A 23,613-nucleotide genomic window follows, 5' to 3' on the forward strand; every position below is an offset into this window, starting at 1 on the left:
AAGGTGATGGAAGGGTAAAAAAAAAAAAAAAAAAAACCAATCAGATTTCTCTAGGCCCAAATCAAAGCCATAGGATTAGTATTATGACATTAGATGAATTGGATGAACTAGAAGATGAAGAAGACGAATTGGCTCTGTTAAAGTATAGAAATCAACGAATTGCCGAATATAAGACAATCAACTGGCAGCCATCTTGGCAAAATATCCTGAGTAACGCCAATTTCTCCCGCTGTATGCTCTTGGCTGCGCTTGAGCGAAGTTATGGGTGTTTTCGAAGATTTTCATCAATGTTTAGTTTGTGTTCCTCAAACCCTGATTTTCCATAATACTACATCTGGCGACAATAATTGTTTTTACTCCGAAAATGGTACATTTGTTGTTACATTGAAGTTGACGGTTTAATTGCAGCGACCCATCGCATTATGATTGGGAGTGCCCGCACTACGGTCAAGGAAAGCGGTACTACCCCTGTTCCGAAGCTGCTGCAGCTCCAGTTCCAGTGCCAAGTATTTTGTATCAACAATACAAGGACTGAGCTAAATATAGTCTTGAATAACGTTTCTTGCCTGTGACGGAATAAAATAACGTAATTGAAGTTTTCGCGTATACCGGTTTTCTTAGGAATTTTTGTGTACGCTTGACTAAGGTAGAAACAAGAGATATTATGATGTCGACCTCTCAGGAAAAAATTAGCAACTTTATCCTGCTTTTCAGTCAACACTTCCCTAATTTATAGAAAAACTGAACGAGAACTCATTTTAGAATGCGACTCGACCATTCGAGATAATTTAGTGAAACATTTGAAAATGTACCGTGTGCGAAAGAAAGTTGACATATATTGTCCACAAATTGTAAAACGTTTACTCAATTTTTGGAATTCACATTGCCTCCAATTTTTCAGAATTCTCATCTTCTTCTTAAATATTACAATACTTATTTCATATAATTTTCAAGTTCACATTATCTGCAACTTGCAGAACTTTTAATCGATTTTTGGAATTCTCAGCATCTTTTTAGAATTTCCATTGTCTTCAAATTTATAAATTTTCAAACTAATTGTCAGAACTTGCCTTTTATTCTACATACATAAATTAAGAATCAAATCTTATAAAATATATGTTAAGAAATCGCATTGCCTCTAAATCACACGAAAAAAAATATGGATAATTTTTACAAAAAAATTCACTAAGTGATTCACTTATTTGAGCCTTTTGGACGACTTAGCGAGTGTATGGGCAAAATGACTCTTTTGCTCGGAACTGTGCTATAGTGACCCCAATACTACTACTCAAATAATACGAAAGCTTTTGCTAGCTTCAAAGATTTCCCAGCTGGGACAGTTAGGATCTTGCCTAATCCAGTTTATCCAATTATCCGATCACCTAGTTGCATCCTTACCAACAGAAATAACGAGCTGTGTATCTATTCGACATTGGAAGATGATGGTGTGCTTGCAACAGGTTCCTTCAAGGAATTTGTAGGTTACAAAGCTTTTTAGACAAACCTCGTAAGGTCCGTTCAAGCGGATACCATCAGTGTAATCAAAATTGAATACAGAAGAATTCTCTGTTAACGAAATTTGAAAAGCCATTTTTGAAAATTACTTTTGTATGCAAGGTAGCCCTATTTATAGTTTTCTAAGCAATTACACGATTGCTCAGTACAACAATTTCAGAGAACTTTTTTAGTGTGCGTAGCACACTATTGGTTTCGCTTTGAGAAATGAAATTTTATTGGAACTGAATGTTCTCTTAAGCTACCCAACCGTTTTTTGTACCTATTGGACACCATTTGAGAATCATTAAGGCGGAGGGAATAGATTAATTTTCATTCAATTCGGATGGGTAATTGCTGAGTAATTGCAATTTTAGTTCATTATTTTAATGCATTAAATCCTAAAAAAGGGAAAAGGGGACTTGTAGAACACCTGCCGCTCATTGTACCCTGCTATACCCCCAGTCTATTCCATCACCAGCTGTGTTTCATTGTACCCTGTTACACCCCCAGTCTGTTAGCTGTAAATTCCAAGTGGGCGTGGTTTGGTGGGGCGTTTACCAAACAAATATATTATTTTAATGCCTTAACCCTCGTAGCAAAGTGGTGGCTGAGTGGTTAGGGCATGTAGGTAGGAATAGGAAATTTAGGGACCCAGGTTCGAATCCCCGTGAGGTAAGTAGGTAGGTGACGGATTTTTCGTAGGAAAATTGGATAGGTAAATGATTTGGAGTTACTATGTAGTACATGGTAATGGGGCAAAAATAATGCTGAAACTGAGTTATGAATTATGATATCATTTGCTAACTAAAAATTCATTTCATTAATTTTTTGTCTACCTATAACCATAAGTATAAAGTAAGAATTACTTGACATGAATAATTTTTAACTTTTTACTTATAATTTAAAAATTACTTCAAAATGAGAAATTAAACTAATTTTTGTACAATTGAAACATGTAATTTTTATTATCATGATTTAGTAAAAATTATTAAAACAAAATGATTTTTACTATTGGTACCTATAGCAAAATTTATTAAAATGATAAGTTTTACTATACGATTACAGTAAAAATTATTGAATGGGATCTGGTACTTAATTGTGAGTATTTAGTTAAATTTTTTTGTAAAAATTACCCATATTTTTTTCGTGTAATAGGCAATGCAAATTCTTAACATACCTAGGTATTTTATAAGATTTAATTCTTAATTTAGAATAAAAAGCAAGTTCTGAAAATTGGTTTGAAAATTTATAAATTTGAAGACAATGGAAATTCTAAAAAAAATAATATGAAAATTTGTATTCAGAGACGCTGAGAATTCCAAAAATTGATTAAAAGTTCTGTAAGTTGCAGATAATGTGAACTTGAAAATTATATGAAATAAGTATTGTAATATTTATGAAGAAGATGAGAATTCTGAAAAATTGGAGGCAATGTGAATTCCAAAAATTGAGTAAACATTTTACAATTTGTCGACAATATGAACTTGAAAATTGAATTTGAAATTTTTTAATTTAAAGACAATAAGAATTCTGAAAAATTATTCAAAATTTGACTATTTAGAGGCAATGTGAATTCTAAAAATTGATTGCAAATTTCCTAACTCAGCAGCAATGAAAAATTCTGAAAATTTATTGAAAACTTTATGAAATTGTAGCGATGGGGAATTCGGGAAATCGATTTGAAATTTTGTAAATTTTAAAACAATGCAAACTATGAAAAACAACTAGAAATTTCTTAATTTAGAAGCAATACAAGCTTATAAATTATTCTGAAATACCTATTGTAATTTGGAAAATATGAAAACACTGAAAAACAATTATTATTTTGAAGCAGTGAGAGTTTCAAAAATTCTCATCACTGTGACATGGTTGATTCACTTATGCACTACCTAGATGTAATAACGGTTATAGCTGTAGAAAAGGCAGCTAGCTACGCACACTTTGCAGCTAAGCTTTGCTTAGCTGTCTAGTTTTTTTTTTTTTTGGTCGTTAGGTCCCTTTCCGTATGCGCCCTCACAAAACTCATCGTTTGTATCAAACTGGTGTACTTTTCCATTAAAATTATGGACTACTATCAAGTTAGCCTCGTGTACGCCAGTTTCTTGGCAAGCTTTGTAATCAAAAAATAGATACTTTTCAGTATAACTACATTTTTTATTACTTCTACTCGACGACTGATCAGCCACTTCATTATGCAGTATTGTGTGAAAAATACCATTCAACCCGACACAATTTATTCTGGTGGTAAGATAATGGAAATGAGAATTAACAAATCACTGAATTTGCGTATTATCGGACATTCAAAAATCATTTAAAACCACCCAGAAGTCCCTATGATTTGCATAGCTCCATATACATGGTAATCCAGTCAGAAGTGTGCTCATTTTTTTGATTTTTTAAAAAATTGTTTCATTATTTCAACTTTTAAATCGACCTGGAGGCGAAACAAAGCGTTCTACGAGAAAAATACATCGAGCTAAGTTACAAAAACCTCATGATGATTACCATAATATTTCTGTTTTTTGAGAAAAACGGAAAAACTATGCATTTTGGAGAAAAATAAACCTCTTATAGGTTTTTGGAAATTTAATTCTCTACAACTTTCCTTGATATATTTTTCTCGTAGAACGCTTTGTTTCGCCTCCAGATTGATTTCAAAATTGAAAATAATGAAAAAATTTAAAAAAATTGAAAAAATGAGCGCAATCATGACTGAGCCCCCTGTATCAATGTAAATAACCATTTTACCCAGTGATATTCACACAAAACAGGCAAGAAACGTTATCCAAGACTATGTTTAGCTCAGTTTAGCCGGAGAACGTGATTAGAACGCAGCAAGCGCTTCCGCTAAACGAGCAGAACTGGACTGAAAACTTTAACCCCCCATAACTCTAAAACCTATTTTCAGTTCGAAGGTCGATTTTGTCGTGCCGCGTCACATATATGTACTTATTCAAACCCAGAATTTAAATTTTAATATTGAAATTGACCTCGTCAACAATCAAAAACATGTTCTTGCAAATTTCTTTCCACTTCAATGAGCATACAAAACCAGAGATGTAATTGTTGTAGCTTTGCAATGATTTAAAGCTAACAATTCATCTGCGGAATAGAAACTGGTTCTGTGAACCACAAAATGAGAAATATGCAGAAATGTTATCTCTAAAGGTTCCGAAAATTGCACATCTGAGATATCCAAAAGTGAATTTTTCAAAAGTAGTTTATAAGGATCATCTCCAATAAAAATACATTTTTCAATGTATCTCCTGAAGACATCTCCAAAATTTTGCAGTCCAGCTGCATAAAGACTGATATCCAATTTTGAAGTAATTGTTATTTTAAAGGGAGGGCAAAAGCCCTTGATTTACATAAAAAAAAGTATCACCATCATCAGTTCTATTTCACTATTTCCGAAAATTAAAGTATTACCATCATTATTTATACATTCAAGATTTATCAAAAATTACGTATCACCATCATCATCATCACGTTCACTTTTGACAATTTCATTTTACAAAAAATTGAACCGAGCATTACAAATTAATTTCTTGACTCGGTAAATAAAAAACAACCAATAATCATCTCGTTCTCGTCAAAAAAATCCTATAGAAGATGACGAAAGCCTCCCTTTGCAACTCAACCACGTCTTGGTAAACCCCTCAGACAGTATAATTTCAACCCCGCTGAAAGCACTTACCAGCTTACTTATCTTTCATTAAGATAATTACCGAAGAAAAAATACAGACAGGGGTAAGAAAAAAAATGCATACTAGGAGGTGAGATCTCGCATTATGTACCACGTTCATCTGCAGCATCTGACGCGACCGCGAGACGTTGGACGCGAACAATGGTGTGGTACATTTATTAGGTAAAATTAGTAGCAGGTATTATGCAAGGCTAGGCGCCGAACCCATTAAATTCGCCAGAATTACAGAGACAAATTAATGAACTGGAAATTTCCACGCGAATCGTTTCATCCCCTTAACGAAAATGTGTTCTAGCCAGAGGATCGTAATCAGCGCCGACGACGACGACGAAAAGCAGAATAATGTGCGTTAACACCTTCGATATGGCTCTTTTTTTTACCAAAAAAAACCTCTCGTCTCGTTTTGTTTTTCTCTACGTAACACGTACAGAAGAGCATATACCTAGACCTAGCTCCATATCGACGAATATTTGAAATGTTTCCAGAATTGTTACAAAATATTAATCTATTTCATCGTCTGTATAAGAACTTATACCTTCATATGGTATAAAAGTTCGCCAGATATTGATAAATGCTCCGCAATCGCCCCTTTAAATATTCAAAAAGCTCGCAAAACTTAATTGATGTTTTGAATTTTTCACGTTCGTATACTCAGTTTTCGATTACTATACACGCGAACGTTTGCGCTTATCTCGTTGTTCGCCAAAAACTTGTAGTGGAATTTGGGCCTCGGATTGTATACAATATATAAAACGTATACCACCAGAAATGAATTATTAACGCGGATTTAGTATAAAATCTTGCGAGAAAATTCTTAATGAGAAGCCGAGCGACGCCGACTCCGCTGTCTCGTAGTATCTTAACTTGATACGCTGGCTGTGCTGTTTTCATTTTCCAAAGCTATGTACTATTCCACCAAATGAAATTAACTGATAAAACCGAACCCCGTTGCTGGTTTCTTATACTCGAAAACATTCGTTCGCAGATAAAAAGTAAATTTCTAATCGAATAAAATTTCATCGAAATACTTTACAACTTGACGGAATTTCTTCTCTCGTTTTAAATTTAACTTTTATATGGCATTTCTTACTTTTACTTTTTTTTTCCTCGACTGTCTACGTTAAACTTATATACCCACCATAGGCTATACCTAGTTCATGAAAGTTTTAAACATGAAAAGAAATACCTACTCACAGGTGGAAAGTAAATCAAAATGAAATTGCTTTTGTGTATTCTTCATCCCAATTTCCCCCTATTTCACTTTGTACGTGTGTTTGTGGTTAACATGTCAGTAGACGTGGTGAAGGAAGGAAGAGGGCTGTTTATGTTGGTATTCGCGCGCGACTAGCATATTTTTTGTTTAATCGGAAATCGTTATAAAATACCATTTTTATACTGCAACGACTTTAATTTCTTTTTCACACACGATTCTCCTATTTAAATAAGTAAATGAGAAGTGTTTATTGTGACGTGTGTAATTTTATGATGAAATATTTTCGTCGGGTCGTCTTCAGGCATCTTTCTCAAAGCAGTGTATTGATTGAAAATGATTTATTTTTAAGTGCCATTGAGTATCTGTATGGTAATTAGCCAGGCGTGTTCTGCGCCAGGAGCACGTTCTTTAGTGAACTAAAGACGATATCCAGCTGAAAAATGCTGATCTGAGAGCGCAAAGCTGGCCGATGTAATGAAATGAGAAGACTCAGTTTTGTTGGAAAGTTTTTGAAAGTGAGAAAATATTGTTTTTACAATTATTTCTATGTATTACGTTTTTCGTTAATTTCTTACGTCATAACCGTCATCACCTTTTAAATTCAAGTTTTTATCGATTTGATACATTAATAAATACACCCTTCTTTGTAGTCTCTTGCTTCCAAGTTTTTAGCCAAGTTAGAATGTAATTTTTCGAATCCTCGTCGGTGTCGAATTTTTTTCCTGCGATGTCCCTTTTGAGCTTCGCGGAAACAAATAATAGTCGCTGGGGGGGGGGGGGCAAATCAGGACTAAATGGTGGGTGAGGAATAATTTTCCATCCAAATTTTTCGATGAGGTCACATGTTTGTCGAGCTGAGTGAAAGCGATTTCTTTAATTTTATATTTTTAAATTTTATGAAAGAGACATTTTTATTCACAATATTATTAGGTGTTGATAAAAACAAGATTTAAAATAATTTATTAAATTTTTATTCATAAAATAATTGAAATTTTGATTTTAAAAAATATTTAAAATTATTAAATAAAATTTTAATTGAAAAAAATAATTTAGAAAAAATTATTATTTTTTTATTTATACCTTGAAATATTATACCTATATTAATTTTTTATGATGGAGTAACTCGATGCCTTGGGTCAATTTGACTCGTCTTTTGTTTCGAATGGCCTGGCAACGGGTTTTTAAGGTTTTGCAATAGGTACCTTTCTCCACTGATAGTGGTCCTAGGTTGCATGAATTCGACCAAAGGAACGCCTTTCGAGTCCCAAAACACCGTCGTCATGAGCTTCTACCTAGTCAGGGATTGTTGTGCTTTCACTACTTCGGGTAAATTGGCATGTTTACATTCCATTGTACTCATTCTTCTCATTTCTGGGGTGTTGTGATGTATCCAAGTTTCATCACAGGTTACGATTTGCTCTAGAAACTCGTTTCAGATACGTGTTCTGAAACAAACACAATGGAGTGATTTCCCACTCCTCTATAAAAGAGTTCGTTGCGTTGGTTGTTTCGAAAATTTTGATTTCATTATGTCGTCAAGTCTTTTGAATTTTCAGGTGCCCTGGGCCTAGTATTCCCCCGCCTCCTCTGGCAAGTTCTTTGCAAGGTCGTTCGTTGAGTTTTGTGCTGTTCTGTGAGAAGTTGTGGGACCCATCGTGCATAAAGTTTTCGATACTTTGATTTATCGTGTACAATAGAGTGCATGGTATGTACCTATGGTAAACACTTAGATATTCGTGAGAAATCATTTGTTCACTTGCATTTTTTGATGACATTATAGTATAAATAGATCTGAAATGAGTAAATTTACAAAATTACCATCCGATAATTTATTATTACGTCTGGGGCATAGAATAGGAAGTGATACTTAGAAAAGACGTTCCACTGTGGCAGACAAGAGAATTCCCCCCCTCCCAAATGATAATATCCAATTGGAATGAAACTACGACTGCTGGAAAGAAGGCCTCAAAAAAAAAATCCCATACCCCAATTTTCAGCTAGTCGAGTTGATTTTTTGATTTTTGGCGAACGTTACTAGTTTTGTCCACACAGGTAAAGTTGTTTCACTCAGAAAATCAGAATCTCATCTCCAGCGTATCAACTTCAGGAGCTTGAATTTTGGTCAAAGAAAGTTTTCTAGATGCCTGATCGATTCATTGACCGGATCCGCTCAGAAAACAATGTTTTACTGTTTTTCATCATCTTTTTTGTGAATTTGAAAAATGACCGTTTCTCCTCACAGTACGAACTTGAGCAGCTAAAACTTTGGCCAAAGGGCTTATGCTTGATAATTGAGTAATGCTGCCGTCGGCCAAATCTGGACTTATCATCAGAGAAGCCGATTACATACATGAAATTGGAAAATTTGAGCACTTGAAGTTCATTAGGTAAGGTGATTTTACCAGTTTTTGAAATTTTTCAATGTCATAATCTCATTCCGCAACTTTCATATTTGAATTGCGCAACTCAGAAGCGAAAGATTACAGAGATCTTCGTTCAAATTTGTTTCAAGCAGTGAAGCAATTGAAGATGAATGAATAATCTTACCTCCGATTCTTTGTGTCCATGTAAAGACTCAATTTCTTTCAATACATAAGTGCAACCAGATGTGTAGAAAATTCGGATTCTAATGATAATTCCGGATCTGGCCGATGGTAGTATGTACTAATTGATTAATGATTAGGTATCAAGCGTAGACCCTTTGGCCAAAGTTTCAGTTACTCAAGTTCATATTCTGGAGAGAAACAGCCATTTTTCAAATTCACAGAAAAGATGAGAAAAAACATTAAAAAATTATATTTTCTAACCGGATACCGGCCATTGTTGGTATGAGTCAATCAAGTACCTATCTAGAAGACAGTCTTTGACCAAAATTTGAGCACTTGAAATTCACACGCTGAAGAGATGGATTTTTGTAATTTTTCCCCGTTCTCAAAAAATCGAAAAATGAACTTGAGCAGCTGAAACTTAGGGATGAGATTTTTGTGAGATGCTCTTTCCAGTAGTTCAAGTTTCATTCCAATTGTAGATTTATCATATTATGTATGTAGAGGAGGGAGGTTCCCTTGTGAGCTTCAGAGGATACAGTTGAATTTTGAAAACACATTTTTTACATAAGGATAATCCGCAGCATACAAGTAGAATCATCTGTTCTACTGTCGCTCAAGTAAAGCATAACCTCAGTGGCTATGGAGACCCAGTCATATCAAAACACATGTTTTTTATTCTATCAGCATGGTGCCATTTCAATAGAATCAGATGAACAGCATTAGAGTGTTCTTCACCAGTTCCATCTTCCGTTTTACAAATCTCCTAAATTTGATTGCAATCTACTCTGGAAATCGTCGATCACATCTGCCTAAACCTAACTTCTGCTCAACAGAACATACCTACTTAGTTACCTACTGCAACTACGTTTGTCTTTCATATCTTGCAATATTTGTTATCTGTTACTTTGCATATCACAATACAATTTCTTTTTCTCATGATAATCAATTTCGCACATGTGATCTTCTTAATCCCGACTATTTTCAACTAATCATGTTTTAGTCCTTATAAGTAGTGACGTGATAGCGTTATTAATGGTAGTCAGCGGTGGTCATTTCTTATATTCTTCCAAGTGCCACTTCGGCCTCAAGTGCTTGTACAATGGAAATAGCATCCGACTATACAGACATTTGACAAAATGACATGTACAGCTCGCTATAACGCCAGCTAAAAGTCTGTAATGACAATGGCTGGGCGTATATTCGCCACCAGTCATTACAATCTTTGGAACATCTCAATGTAGTACTGTAGGTGGTACTTCGCTGCCTCATCTTCATCCACACAAGTTATGTTGCTGTGGTATGATTTCAGTTTGTGAGTGGATTGTCACTTGGGTGAAATGCCGATTTCATTCAATTCTGTGGGTCAAATAACGCATGGGTGATTGGGGGGGGGGGGTATGCTGGTCCGCCATTTTCTTGGGAAAGCGAATTTTCTATTAGCCGAAGACTATGGCATTTACAGAAATTTTACAAAAGTTTTTTTTTTTGGTAGAGAATGAAAAAATACGACCAACCATGCGAAAAACTTGAAATTTCTGCAGTAGAACCTGAGATTTTGAAACAATGAAAAAGTTATGAAAATTTTTTTGTTTCCTCATTTTTTTTTTAGAATTCTTATGTTCTATTGCATGAAGTTTCAAGATTTTTGCACAGTTGGTCATATTTTTTCGTTCTCTAGAAAAAAGGATGGTTGTGTTGTATGTAAAATTTCTGTAAATGCCACAGTTTTCAACTCATAAAAAATTCGCTTTCACAAGAAAATGGTGCACCAGCATACCCGGGTAAAAATTCGTTTCATGTTTACATTTTACTGCGGGTCAAATGTTGCATGGGTGAAATGTCCTACTTCGTTTCAATTTGTGGGTGAATTGTCGCCTTGGTAAAATTGTGGGAAATTTTGACTGTTTTTAGTATGGAAATTATGAATCATAGAATAAACAAAAAGCTGAAGTACCTAATTACTTAGTAATTTACTGGTATCAACTGAAGTAATTTCCGTGTAATATAGGTACTACATACATATGTACCTATAAAAATAAGTCTTCTGTAAATTAATTCTACTGGTTAGAATAATAATGAATGTTGTTCTAATAGGTACCTAAATCAAATAAGTAGCTGCTCAGTTGCATCGGCGTTCAGAACCTAAAAGGGGGCAGGTACACTGAGAAAAAAAAACATTAATAAGTGTATTACAATTAGTACTATAAGTATAGTTGTTCAAGTACTACAAGTGTAGCAGTTTGGGTACTACCTTGTTAGATACCCTGTAATTAGAATAAAATTCACACATCTTATCCACACTTCTTAATTATGGCTTATATCCTAAAATAACGCATTTTCTACCCAAGTAGGTACAAACACTCAAAAATCACATTTAAAAATATTTAATATTTGAAAAATCACAGGTAAGTATTGTAGTACATGCTGAGCATATTCGCATAAATTTATAACTATATGGTACTTACATAATTAGCATATCTGTACAAACATGAAAAAAAAACATAACGAATAATGAAATAAATAATGAGATCCAAGAGTAAGAATACACATTAAAAAAAAAATTAAAACATAAAATCAGACCATCTAGAACACTTTTTAATATCATTTTTCAGTCCAAGAGTAAGACTACACATGGAAAAATAATTAAAACATAAAATCAGCCCATCTAGAACACTTTTTAAAATCATTTTTCTGGAGAAATTAGAGAAACCCAGAGTCTACCTATAAATACAAAATCAAGGCCATTTCTTCGCTACATACGAGTAATTACATCCATCCGATAGCCTTACATGAAACGTTATTGTTATTATACATATGTACATCGTTGCAGAGCTTAAAACTTTATCCTACGCAGTTTTTCAGAAAACAGAGAATAAATTTCATATGTGCGTCATATTATAAGAAGTGAAATGCCCTCTAAAAATAATTATGTTAAGTTCCTTTGATTCAAATAATTAAAACTCAATAAAATTATTATGATTCTCAGTCACAACAGACGAACTACGCTATCCTCAAAGCTCTTAACACGATGGTTAAACGTTTCTTAAAAATAGTATAATTCTGACCCACTTTAAACTGAGCCAGATGGTTATCCCTACAATTGCCTGAAGACATTGCTGACTCGTATTCGTCCAACGATGAAGATACGCTCGACTCTCGACTACGACTACGACTACGATTTTGCTCTTCTTCACCAAAACCAGTATCGACGTTAACTATCGGATTTTCGACGTTTAAATCGGAGTTACTTTCGATGTTCGACGTTATGATTGACGGAAGTTCGACGTACAATTCAGCGTTAACGTTTATGCTCGAGGTAGACGGTTCGGTTGTATTTTTGTCGCCGCGCGTAGATTTCGCCGCTGCAGCTTTAAGTTCAAGAGATTTGTGAAGAAGTTTTTTTCCAGCGAGCACTGCTCGTTGGAAACCCTCTGCACTCGCCGCTTTGATCAAGATTTGGAGAATCGTCGCTCGAATAAGACTCTTCTGATTTCACAGCAGAAGTTTCTGATTTTCTTGACTTCTTTGCGCTGGCAGTGCCCAATAATGCACTCAACATTTGTCGACTTTCGAAGAATTAACGAACGAAGAAAAAATTACAAACCAAAAACCAGGGCTCGTGCTACCGTATTACGATTCTCAGTCACAACAGACGATGAGAAATAACGTGGATCGATGATGAAACGATTTTTAAATAAAATAAAAATTTTATTTATTCAAGTCCAATGGACAACACGAATATATACAGTATGACCCAAAAGTAGTGTTCGCTGGCTATTATTTCTGAGTCAGTGGAAAGAGTTAGCGAGATGAATGAAGCGGCGTTGAGTAGGGAAAAATAAGGGCTTTCAAAAGCCACCTTGAAAATTTCAGGCTCATGCCCAGGGTGTCCACAAATTGAAAAACCGGTTGGGTCAGAAAATTCAAACTGGTTTTTATTGATGCAATGTATTCTACACACTGAAGCGACAAAAACGTGTTATGAATTTTTTGAAACCGGTTCACCAATTTGCAAACAGTTGACAAAAAATACCCAAAAATTGTAGGTAGAAAAAAAGGTTTGAAAGCAAAAGTTGTAGAGCGTGAAAAATTACACAATTCTATTCAATCGCATTTTGAAACCGGTTCATTAATTTGCAAGCAGTTTTAAAAAATTACCTAAAAATTGGCGATCGAGAAACAAAAGTTGTAGGTCGTGAAAAATAACACAATTCTGCTCAACCACATTTTGTAACCGGTTCATTGGTTTGCATTTATCAACAATGTTTTTGACAATCTCCTGAAAAAAAAAGTTCGAAAAAGTTGTAGAGTGTGAAAAGTTGAACCATTTTCGCTAATCAGATTTTGAACACAGTTAATTAATTCGCAGCAAGCCCAGGGTGTCTAACACTCCTATTTATCCTACAAAAGTCCTTTTTTTGCCTATGAGACCTTTTTGTCCTTTTAGTGTCCTTTTTTTCAACAACAGGGTGTCTAACACTCCTATTTATCCTACAAAAGTTCTTTTTTTTGCCTATGAGACCTTTTTGTCCTTTAAGTGTCTTTTTTTTCAACAATTTTATCCAAAAGTCCTTTTTTTTCAAAATGACTTTTTCAAATTTTCAATTTTTTCCCTTTTTTCCGGAATTTTGAACTTGTAGAAAAGGGCTCATTTGTCGACTTTTTTAGAACTTGAATCACACATTTTTTTGAGCTTCTGCCCTCGCTTCGCTCGGGCTAATTGCTCTTCTTCTTCCCAATAAGTGACTTATTGTTCAAATTCAAGAAATGTTCAAAGTTTGAATCAGAAAAATAAACTCCTCCCTCCTTACAGATTTTTTTTACTTCTCAGCAAAACATGAAATTTTGAAATCAAAACTTTTAGCCTTGCTTCACTCGGGTTTGTTTGCTTTTTTTTCAAGTTTGAATTTTTTCTTTCCTTTTTTTTTGAATTGAGGTTTTGAATCATCATTTAGGTAAATTTTAAGATTTTGTAGCAAACTATATAGGTATAGCTTATTACACAAAAAAACATCGTTTTCATACCTCTCAAAATACTGAATTTCTAAAGTTTTTGCCCTCGCTTCGCTCGGGCCCGTTAGCTTTTCTTTTTCCAGTTTTAAATTTTCAAAAAAAAATTATAATTCAAATTTTAAAATTTTGAAGCAAAACACGAATAATTCATCACACATACAAACATCGTTTTTATATCTCTCGAACTCGAAATTATGATTTTAGAGGGCTTTCGCCCTCGCTTTGCTCTGGTCCTTTAGCTTTTCTTTTTCGGATTTTAAATTTTCAAAAAAAAATAATTATTCGAATTTCAAAATTTTGAAGCAAAATAATATACTTAGTAACTCATCACATAAGATAACATAATTAATACCTTCTAATTTTTGAGAGCTTTCGCCCTCGTTTCGCCAGGGCCAGTTTGTTTCTCTTTTACATTACTAATAAATTCCGAACTTGAAGGAGAAATCTCGCCCACTCCCTCCCCCTCTTAAAGAATCACAAGTGTTCAAAAACTGTCCTGTTAAAAGTCCTGCTAAAATTCCTTTGGCTAAAAACTTGAATGAAAATGTTGAACTTCCCACCTTGAAAAAAATTTTGACCCCCCCCCACACCTCAAAAAATGCCATAAGTGTTCGAAAAATGACCTGCTGAAAGTCCTACTAAAAGTCCTTTTTTTTCATTTTGAAACTTTGTTAGACACCCTGAAGCCATTAAAAGTTACCTGGTAGCAAATTAATTAGCCATTTTCCAAATCCGATCTGCGAAAATGGTTCAATTTTTCACGCTCTACAACTTTTGTTTCGAGCTTTTTTCTCTACCTTCAAAACCAATGAATCGGTTTTAAAATGTGATTAGTCAGAATTGTGTAATTTTTCACGCTCTACAACTTTTGTTTCAAGCTTTTTTCTCTAATCTACAATTTTTGGGTATTTTTTGTCAACTGGTTGCAAATTAATGAACCGGTTTCAAAAAATTCATATCACGTACTTTTGTCGCCTCATTGTGTAGAATACATTGCGCCAATAAAAATCAGTTTGAATTTTTTGACCAAACCGGTTTTTCAATTTGTGGACACTCTGTGCTTGCCCAAAAATTTTCAAGGTCGCTATTGAAGGCCCTTATTTTTCCCTACTCAACGTCGCTTCATTCATCTCGCTAGCTCTTTTCACTTAGAAATGAAAGCCACCGAACACTTCTTTTGTGTCATACTGTATAACGCTCGTATTGAAAAATACGTTCTTAACGATAACAAAGTTGACAGAGTAATGAAACCTAACGACAACAATCGAAAAGTTCATAATTTAACGCTTAAATTTAAAGCTAACCATCTACTTTTTTGCGTTTACGCAAAATCGTGTAAATAAACAAATACCTCCTGCACTGAGAAAAATTTGTATAGTATAAATTATCATAATATATAGTAAACGTGCTCCAGTTTTGGAATTATAATCAAAATTACTTTAAATAGTAACAGAAATACTATAATTATACTTACAATTAGTAGTATTTACTATATTATAGTATTTTTCATCATAATAATTATAGTATTTTATTTACATAATAATTATAGTACCCAGTCAAACAAAAAAATGTGTTGTTGCAGCATTTGCTGGTTTTGCGCTTGATTATTGGCAAATTTTGGATGTATATAGACCAAAAAATGAAATAGAAAAGAGCTATCAAGCTACGATAGCTTACACAATTTTAAATTCGGGTAGTTTTGGATTTGCCTCATTTGATGAGCTTACATCGTCAAAAATGATGATAGAATTTGGTTTGCAATCTTGAGGTTCGCAGATTTTTTCAGTTACAGTTTTTTTTTAAAAAAAAAGTTCAGATCAACACTATAAAGATTAAAAAATTGAGAAAAATATCACGAAAACTCCGCGTTAATCTAACAAGTGTACAAAAGAAGTGACCAAACAGTAATGATTGCACCTAATTTTTCAATGATTATTTTTAAAAAGTTCATAAACGTAACACTTAGCACAAACTCGAAAAAGTTCACAGTGAAACATTTTCTGTATGAGATGTAGTCGGATCATTTGAACAAGAAGAGAATGGTTTTAAATAGGCTTCAAAATCTGCATAAATCACGAAAGGGACACGCAACATTTTGTGTTCATTTTTAAATTTTATTTTCGCCGAATCACCCTTAGGTAAAAAAGTAACAATATGATTACAATCGTTTTCCTCGTGTCGTTTTAATCTTTGGGTCATTTCGATCGTGGTACTATAAATTTATTTTATTTTATTTATTGTAATTTATAGTATACCTACATTTTTCTCAGTGTGGCACGGCCAATAAATACTACCAGACAATTTTATCGACACGACGAATTAAAAAACTAACAACAAATTTCTTGAGTAGTTTTTCACGAGGAATCTACGTACAATATACGTAATATCATACGTCGTGTAGATCTCGTAGATTCGTGTATATCATAACAAAAATTTAGATAAAATTTAATCATGCAAATTGAAATTTATAAAAATTGTCATCAAATTAAAAATTACAAACATGCATGCAAATAAATATTGAAACTAACTTACAATCCAACAATATAAATTGAGATAAAATCGTAGATTCAGCAATTGAATAATTGATTCGAAATCAAATTGAGCAACAAGTTTTTTAAATGAAATTCTCCGATAACCAAATAAATTAAGTGAACTTTGGCGAAAAACGAACTTTTTGCTTAAAATACTCGGAAATTCGAATAAAATTCACAACTGTATTAGGATAGAACTTCGTGAGGGAATTTCTTCAATCGAGTATCTATATTATGCTATCGGCTTCTCAGGCTCCAAAACAGCTCGGACAGCTCTTTCCATCATCTGTGGGTCGAGTTTTACCCAAGATACGGGATTTGTTGTTTCCATGTATTTTACTTAAGAAACTACCCAAAACATGATCACTCCCCATTATTAATCAAGAGTCATTACTTAGAACTGTTATCAAACTATACTGAATATAACTTATGCTTCACAGATGGTTCAAAAATTTCTAATATTCATACTGGTTATGCTTACTCAATTAATGACAAAGTTCTCAGTTTCAAAATTCACAACTGTGCCTCAATTTTTACTGCTGAACTCACTGCCATAAAACATTGCCTAATAGGTATAATTTCCATTCAATCAGAAAATGAAAAATTCTTAATCCAAAGCGACTCACTAAGTTCACTGCTATCCATTCAAAACATTTTTTCTGACCATCCTATAGTCCAAGACATACATAAGTCCCTTTTTAACCTCCAATATTATGATTACTCAATTAGCTTCATGTATGTTCCCAGCCACATAGGTATCACTGGAAACGAAACTGTTGATAGACTAGCAAAAACAGCCGCTACCCCCTCCCCTCTTACCACTCTCACTCCTGATGACATTAAATCTCTAATCACTCACAACACATTTACTAACTGGCAGAACTTTTGGTCACAACAAACTTCAAACAAACTCTTCCAACATAAAAAAACTACTCTCCCCTGGAAAAATCTAGGCCACCTGAACAGAAAAGAAGAAATCCTGATTACCAGACTAAGAATAGGCCACACAAAAATTACTCATAACCACCTATACCAAAAAGAACCAAAACCCTCATGCCAATTTTGCAGAAACGAACCCACATCCATCCAACACATACTTTTCAACTGTCCCCAACTAAAACAAAACAGACTTATACTACAGATAAAATAAAACCCATCTACTATCTCCGACGAACCCTCAGAAATACAAAAACTCATCTCCCTAATAAAAAACATCAACCTCACAAACCAAATCTATCCCCCCCCCCCCTTACGGGTGTAATAATCTTGTAATTATAAACACCCAAAAAAAAAAAAAAAAATGTATATGCGACCAAATTCACGTAAAAAAGAGCCTACAGAAGGCTTTGGAACTAAATCAAGTCTTATCCCTCTTCTACTGATCATCGCTGTTTGAATTTTTGGAACAAGTAGAGTACCAGTTTCACTTCTTGGCATCTGAAAAAGTATCAAAATTCGTGAAAATCAGATTGCGTTCCGCGTAGTATACGATGAAATTCGTTCCCGTGTACAAGACCCCCCCCTTCGCCCCAAAAAAATTGGAAAAGAAATTCTAGAAAATTTCACATCTTGTTTTTCTAAAAAGTGAATATACGTACTTACGCTCGGATGGTATGGCTACTTCTTACATCGATTGCTTTTTTAACTTTCAATTAAATACTTGGTCAAAATAACTTCGCTGGGGATCTTGACCCAGGGCGCCGGAAAAGACTTCTGGTGAATTTGGATGTGCCATGCGCACCACTGACAAATTACATAGTTCACTGAGAATATAAATATAATTCACTGTTGGCGGAATATCAGCATCTCTTGCTCGGGCTGCTCCATCATTCAGCTTTGCATCTTGATCCATTATTTATTGGTGAATTTAATTGGATCAAGTGCACCCTTTCAACATTCAAAGAAAGGTAGAGGATTTTTGGTTGCCATTTTTTAATTTGGCCAACTCAGCTGAGTTGAGTCATCCTTCCAAAGAGATCACTAACAGTTCTAAAATCATCTTCTAAAGAACTGTTCATCAGGTGGAGAAATTGCAGGTAAGTAATTACCTCGTAATTTACTACCTCTAGATTTTGCTATTTTCAAGTGAAGCGACAGTGGGGCCACTTGAAGTCGATTTTTCAACAGAAATGTCCCTATTTTCAATTTCTGTGGGTCAATTGTGGCATGGATGAAATGTCGATTCATGTTCACATATTAATGTGGTGCATTGTCGTTTTACAAAAATGGCGAATTGATAAGGCATGGGTGGAATGGTTTGTGGTTCTAGTGTCTCATATAGCCCGGCATATGACAATAGGAGTAATTGCACCCCCCCCCCCCCCGCCGATCCTCCGGGACAACTTTTTTCTTAAAGGGGACATCCTAAGGAACGTTTTAAAGCAAAGTTGTCAAAAAAAAAGTTGGCCTTACTTACAAAATGGCGGCCATTTTGATTGACAGGTCAGCCGAAATCGCAGATTTTGCGTTTTAACATAGGACTTGCACGAACTTTTTCAAACTTTACAAAGGTAGATCGAAAGATCATGCAAACATTCATCACCTGTCAAAATTTCAAGTGCTGAAGTGCGTTTTTCGATTTTTGGTGAATTTTTGAAAATCGAATTTAGGCCAAAAATGAGGGAAAAAATCAAAATTTTACCAAATTGGCTTAGAAAGCTAAAATTTGGGATATACCCTATTTTCGACATGCCAAATCGATTGGAAACGGTTTCAACCCGTTTTGAGCAGTTCTGGAGCCTCCATCAAATTTTTGAAACTCGAAATTCCCACAAAATTCCATCAAATTGGAGTTGTAAAGCTGAAATTTATTCTAAAAACTAATTTCAATACGCTACGAAGTACTGCAGGTGAATTTCAGTTCGTTTTGGATCCTCCAGCGACTTTTTGAAAATTCCTGGAGCCTCCAGTAGATTTTTGAAACTTGAAATTTCCCCAAAATTTTATCAAACCAAGATAGAAAGTCGAAATCCATTCTGCAAACTAATTTCAATACGCTACGGTAGTTGACTGCTGGTGAATTTCAAGTCGTTTTGGAGCCTCCAGCAACTTTTTGAAGGGTTGTATGACGTTTTTTTGGAAAATTGAAATTTCCTAAAAGTAGCTGGAAGCTTCAAAACCATTTGAAACCACCATGTAGTCTGCGAAGTAAATTTCAGCTTGCCAACTCCATTTGATAAATTAATGTTGCGGGAAATTTCAAGTTTAAAAAATCTACTGGAGGCTCCAGTAATTTTCAAAAAAGTCGCTGGAGGCCCTAAAATGACTTGAACCCACCTGTAGTCGTCTTCAGAGGGTGTTAAAATTGGAGTGTAGTGTAAATTTCAGCTTACCATCTCCATTTGATGAAATTTTGTGAAAATTTAAAGTTTCAAAAATCTGCTGGAAGCTCCAGTAATTTTCAAAAAAAGTCGCTGGAGGCCCTAAAATGACTTGAACCCACTTGAAGTCGTCTTCAGAGGGTGTTAAAAATGGAGTGTACAGTAAATTTCAGCTTTCCATCTCCATTTGATGAAATTTTGTGAAAATTTAAAGTTTCAAAAATCTGCTGGAGGTTTCAGGAATTTTCAAAAAGTCGCTGGAGGCTCCAAAACGACTTGAAATTCATCTGCAGTACTTCGTAGCGTATTGAAATTAGTTTTTAGAATAAATTTTAGCTTTACAACTCCAATTTTATGGAATTTTGTGATAATTTCGAGTTTCAAAAATTTGCTGGAGGCTCCAGAACTGCTCTAAACGGGTTTAAACCGTTTCCAATCGATTTGGCATGTCGAAAATAGGGTATAGGTATCCCAAATCTTAGCTTTCTAAGTCAATTTGGTAAAATTTTGATTTTTTTCCCTCATTTTTGGCCTAAATTCGATTTTCAAAAATTCACCAAAACTCAAAAAACCTCACTTTAGCACTTGAAATTTTGACAGGTGATGAATGTTTGCATGATCTTTCGATCTACCTTTGTAAAGTTTGAAAAAGTTCGTGCAAGTCCTATGTTAAAACGCAAAATCTGCGATTTCGGCTGACCTGTCAATCAAAATGGCCGCCATTTTGTAAGTAAGGCCAACTTTTTTTTTGACAACTTTGCTTTAAAATGTTCCTTGGGATGTCCCCTTCAAGAAAAAAGTTGTTTCGGAGGATCGGCGGCGGAGGGGGGGTGCAATTACTCCTATTGTCATATGCCGGACTAATAGGTGTAATGTCTAGTTCCGACTGGCGACTTGAGAGTATTAAAATGAAAATAAACAATAATTCATCATCCAATCACACTTATTGGCTGATGAAGAAGCAAACTACATACTCACATTACTTGTATAGGTACGTCTATGCAATTAACGAGTACCCAAAATGAGAAAACGAGTATACGAGTATTTATGGTACTTGAAATTTCCATCTCACGTCAAATGAAGTTCCTTGGCCAGTGGAGATATTAGTACCGGTGAATTTTTCCAATTACCAGTTCAATTTAAACTCGTATAAAAGTTTGTAATCGAGTAGATGAAATGTATTTCTACAACAGATTTGGGTACGCTGAGGTCGAATACAGCGAACTAGCGAACATGGCAGTACGACGAGTACGAGTTTTACTTTGGTATACGGAAGAACGAACCGTGAGAGTTGAATTATTGAAAATCTACTAACATGGTTTTTAAGTCGACCGTAATAAATAAATAAGTTGAAACGGTAAAATGTTCGTAAGAAAAACAAACAACTGAACTACCTAGCATTAACTATAAGTATAGCTATATACACCGATGCACGAATATCTTCAACTTATCGTACATCATCGCCAATTACCTCCTAATATTGGTACCTAATCGGAATAACACGTGTTGAAAATTGACAAACCATCGCTTGACATTTTGCTGCAAAAACCTAACACCTGAATGATCTCCTCCTGTCGATTCTAATTGCCCCACGCCCCTCGATAGTGAATAAATTTAAATCGAAAACATACGGTATATTGAGACGTTTTAAATGGTAATAATTCGATTAAATTTGACGAGCTTTATACATAAGCAATAATCCATTACGTCGAGTAGTGTCATACGAGGTGGTACGGTGCACGGTGGTAAATAGACGTCTTGACATTTTAAAGAGTACCCCCAGACACGAGGTATGTTCTCATACACGAAATATACATTATCGGGCAACTTTAGCGTGCCACGAAGTATATACACAAACGTCGAATAACATACCGTGCGCACTTTTGTACTTAGGTACCTTACCTCGAAGATGCGGAGAAACTTAAACAAATATTAGCCGAGTGGAAATTCAAGCTGAACTTTCAAGTATCGTAATTTCAAAACTACCATTTTCACCGTGCTTCTACCCGGTATAATTATAAATTCATGGTGTCTGTTTTATAAAGCTCGATTCGGTTTGTGTTCTCGTTAATTGATCGTTATTGGTTTATTAGTTTGCGTTTTACGTGATTCGAATTAGTCTATAATCTAGGTATACTTAGGTACCTATACTGTAACTTACTGAAGTGTTTGGATTCGTACATGGTTGCAGTTTCTTGTTGAAAATATTGATGTAGGCCACGAGTAATTGGGAATTATTTTTTTGTTTGTACATATAGGAACGGAGAAGATGATACCTGGTTTGTAAAGTTGGTCCATGTGTTTCGAAGAAAGGATTTTTTGCTGAGTTCTGTGACTGAAGAGTGTCTCCGGAGGTGTATCCAGACTTAGTTCGACGATGGTGGCAGTTAAACTATACATTATGGTGATGCATCAGACGCGGTAGGATTTTTATAGCTGTTGCTGTTACTAAGTTATTAAATATTATATGAAGAAGATTTTTTTCCTAATTTTTAGAAATAATGACAATAGGTAATTACCATGTAATTTACACGTGCAACAATTGACTTGACTGACATGCCCCCTGTCTGGTGTCAATAGAAAGGGCTTATGCTTAAGGTCGTTTTGTCTATAGCATAGACGTAAAATTCAGCATGAGTCCAATTCAAGACGACCCTATAGATACTTAGTATATGTACCTATTCTATTGTACGCCATTGAGAAGATGATGATATAGGCATTGCATCATTTACATCAATTTCCCTCTTGAGCTTTTCAACTTCCTTAGGTAAAATTTTGCAAAAATGAACATTTAAAAATTTGCCAGAGACTTGAAGCCGTTTTCATTGTATTTGGGGAATTGAAATATAGAGCTCCATATCAAATTTCAGATTATTTTCTAAATCAACATTTTTTCATCTCTCTTGACAACATTGACAACATTTTTTGAAAAATGACATTTTTGAAAATTGTTAGCTCCAAACTTGATATTGTCTTAAAATTAACTCGTTTGTGAATTTTTTGGGTTTCAACTTGGTACGTATTTTCGATGAGTGTAGTATCTATCAAATGTCGAACCTTTCCTTGCAAAGTACGAGTATATCAACCTACATACCAAAATCCTTAAGTAGTTGACTCTTGATGTTTCTGTGTAATTTAACGTCAATAAATACCAAAACATAAAATATCTAATAAAAAAATAATTTTTGAAATAAGTTGCTTTTGTGTTGGAATAATACATCTCCATCTCAAAAGACGCCTATTAACTAATTAAAATTTTATCGCCACTTCAGATTATGCCTATGTCTGTTTTAAAATACCCATTTATTATCAAAATAGTAATAATTCGTTTCGAATTCTTGGCGTTTATGATTGATGAGGTACACTACCTCCTTACTACCTACTTACAATTAGCCTCAAGTTCATTGGCGCTTTAAAAATGAATCAGTTCAATACAGTTGTCTGTTTTAGAGCTTTTTAAGCGATCACCAGCTGGTAAAAGTTTTGTATCGCTTTACAACGAGATATTTCCAGTTCTTGTGTCTCTAGTGTTTTTGTGAAACAGTCGATGTATCTGAAGAACTGACATAGTAAAACTACAGCTTACCTAGAAAATACGATTTATTAGTATTTATTTTTAAATCAGGATTATACTTCGTTAAAACACGACATTGCAACGTCGAAAAAATCTTTCAATTTTTTTTCACCAACAATCGCAAAAATAAACTGAACCTAATTTTTGGCAGCTAAGATAGGATTTTTTTAAATTTCAAAATAGTGTTTTAATTAAATATTGATAAGTATT

At 34.4% G+C, this 23,613-nt stretch overlaps 1 long non-coding RNA gene across 1 annotated transcript in view; it reads left to right on the forward strand.

Moving 5' to 3' along the window:
• LOC135839316 (uncharacterized) overlaps positions 1-22,304 on the forward strand; it is a 143,261-nt gene extending 120,957 nt beyond the window's left edge. Inside the window, exon 5 of the long non-coding RNA XR_010557573.1 lies at positions 22,088-22,304. This is a non-coding gene — a long non-coding RNA (uncharacterized LOC135839316). The remainder of the gene's footprint in view (positions 1-22,087) is intronic.
• The last annotated feature ends 1,309 nt before the right edge of the window (positions 22,305-23,613 follow it).

The sequence above is a fragment of the Planococcus citri genome, chromosome 3 (assembly GCF_950023065.1).
Source record: "Planococcus citri chromosome 3, ihPlaCitr1.1, whole genome shotgun sequence".
NCBI classification, from domain to species: domain Eukaryota; kingdom Metazoa; phylum Arthropoda; class Insecta; order Hemiptera; family Pseudococcidae; genus Planococcus; species Planococcus citri.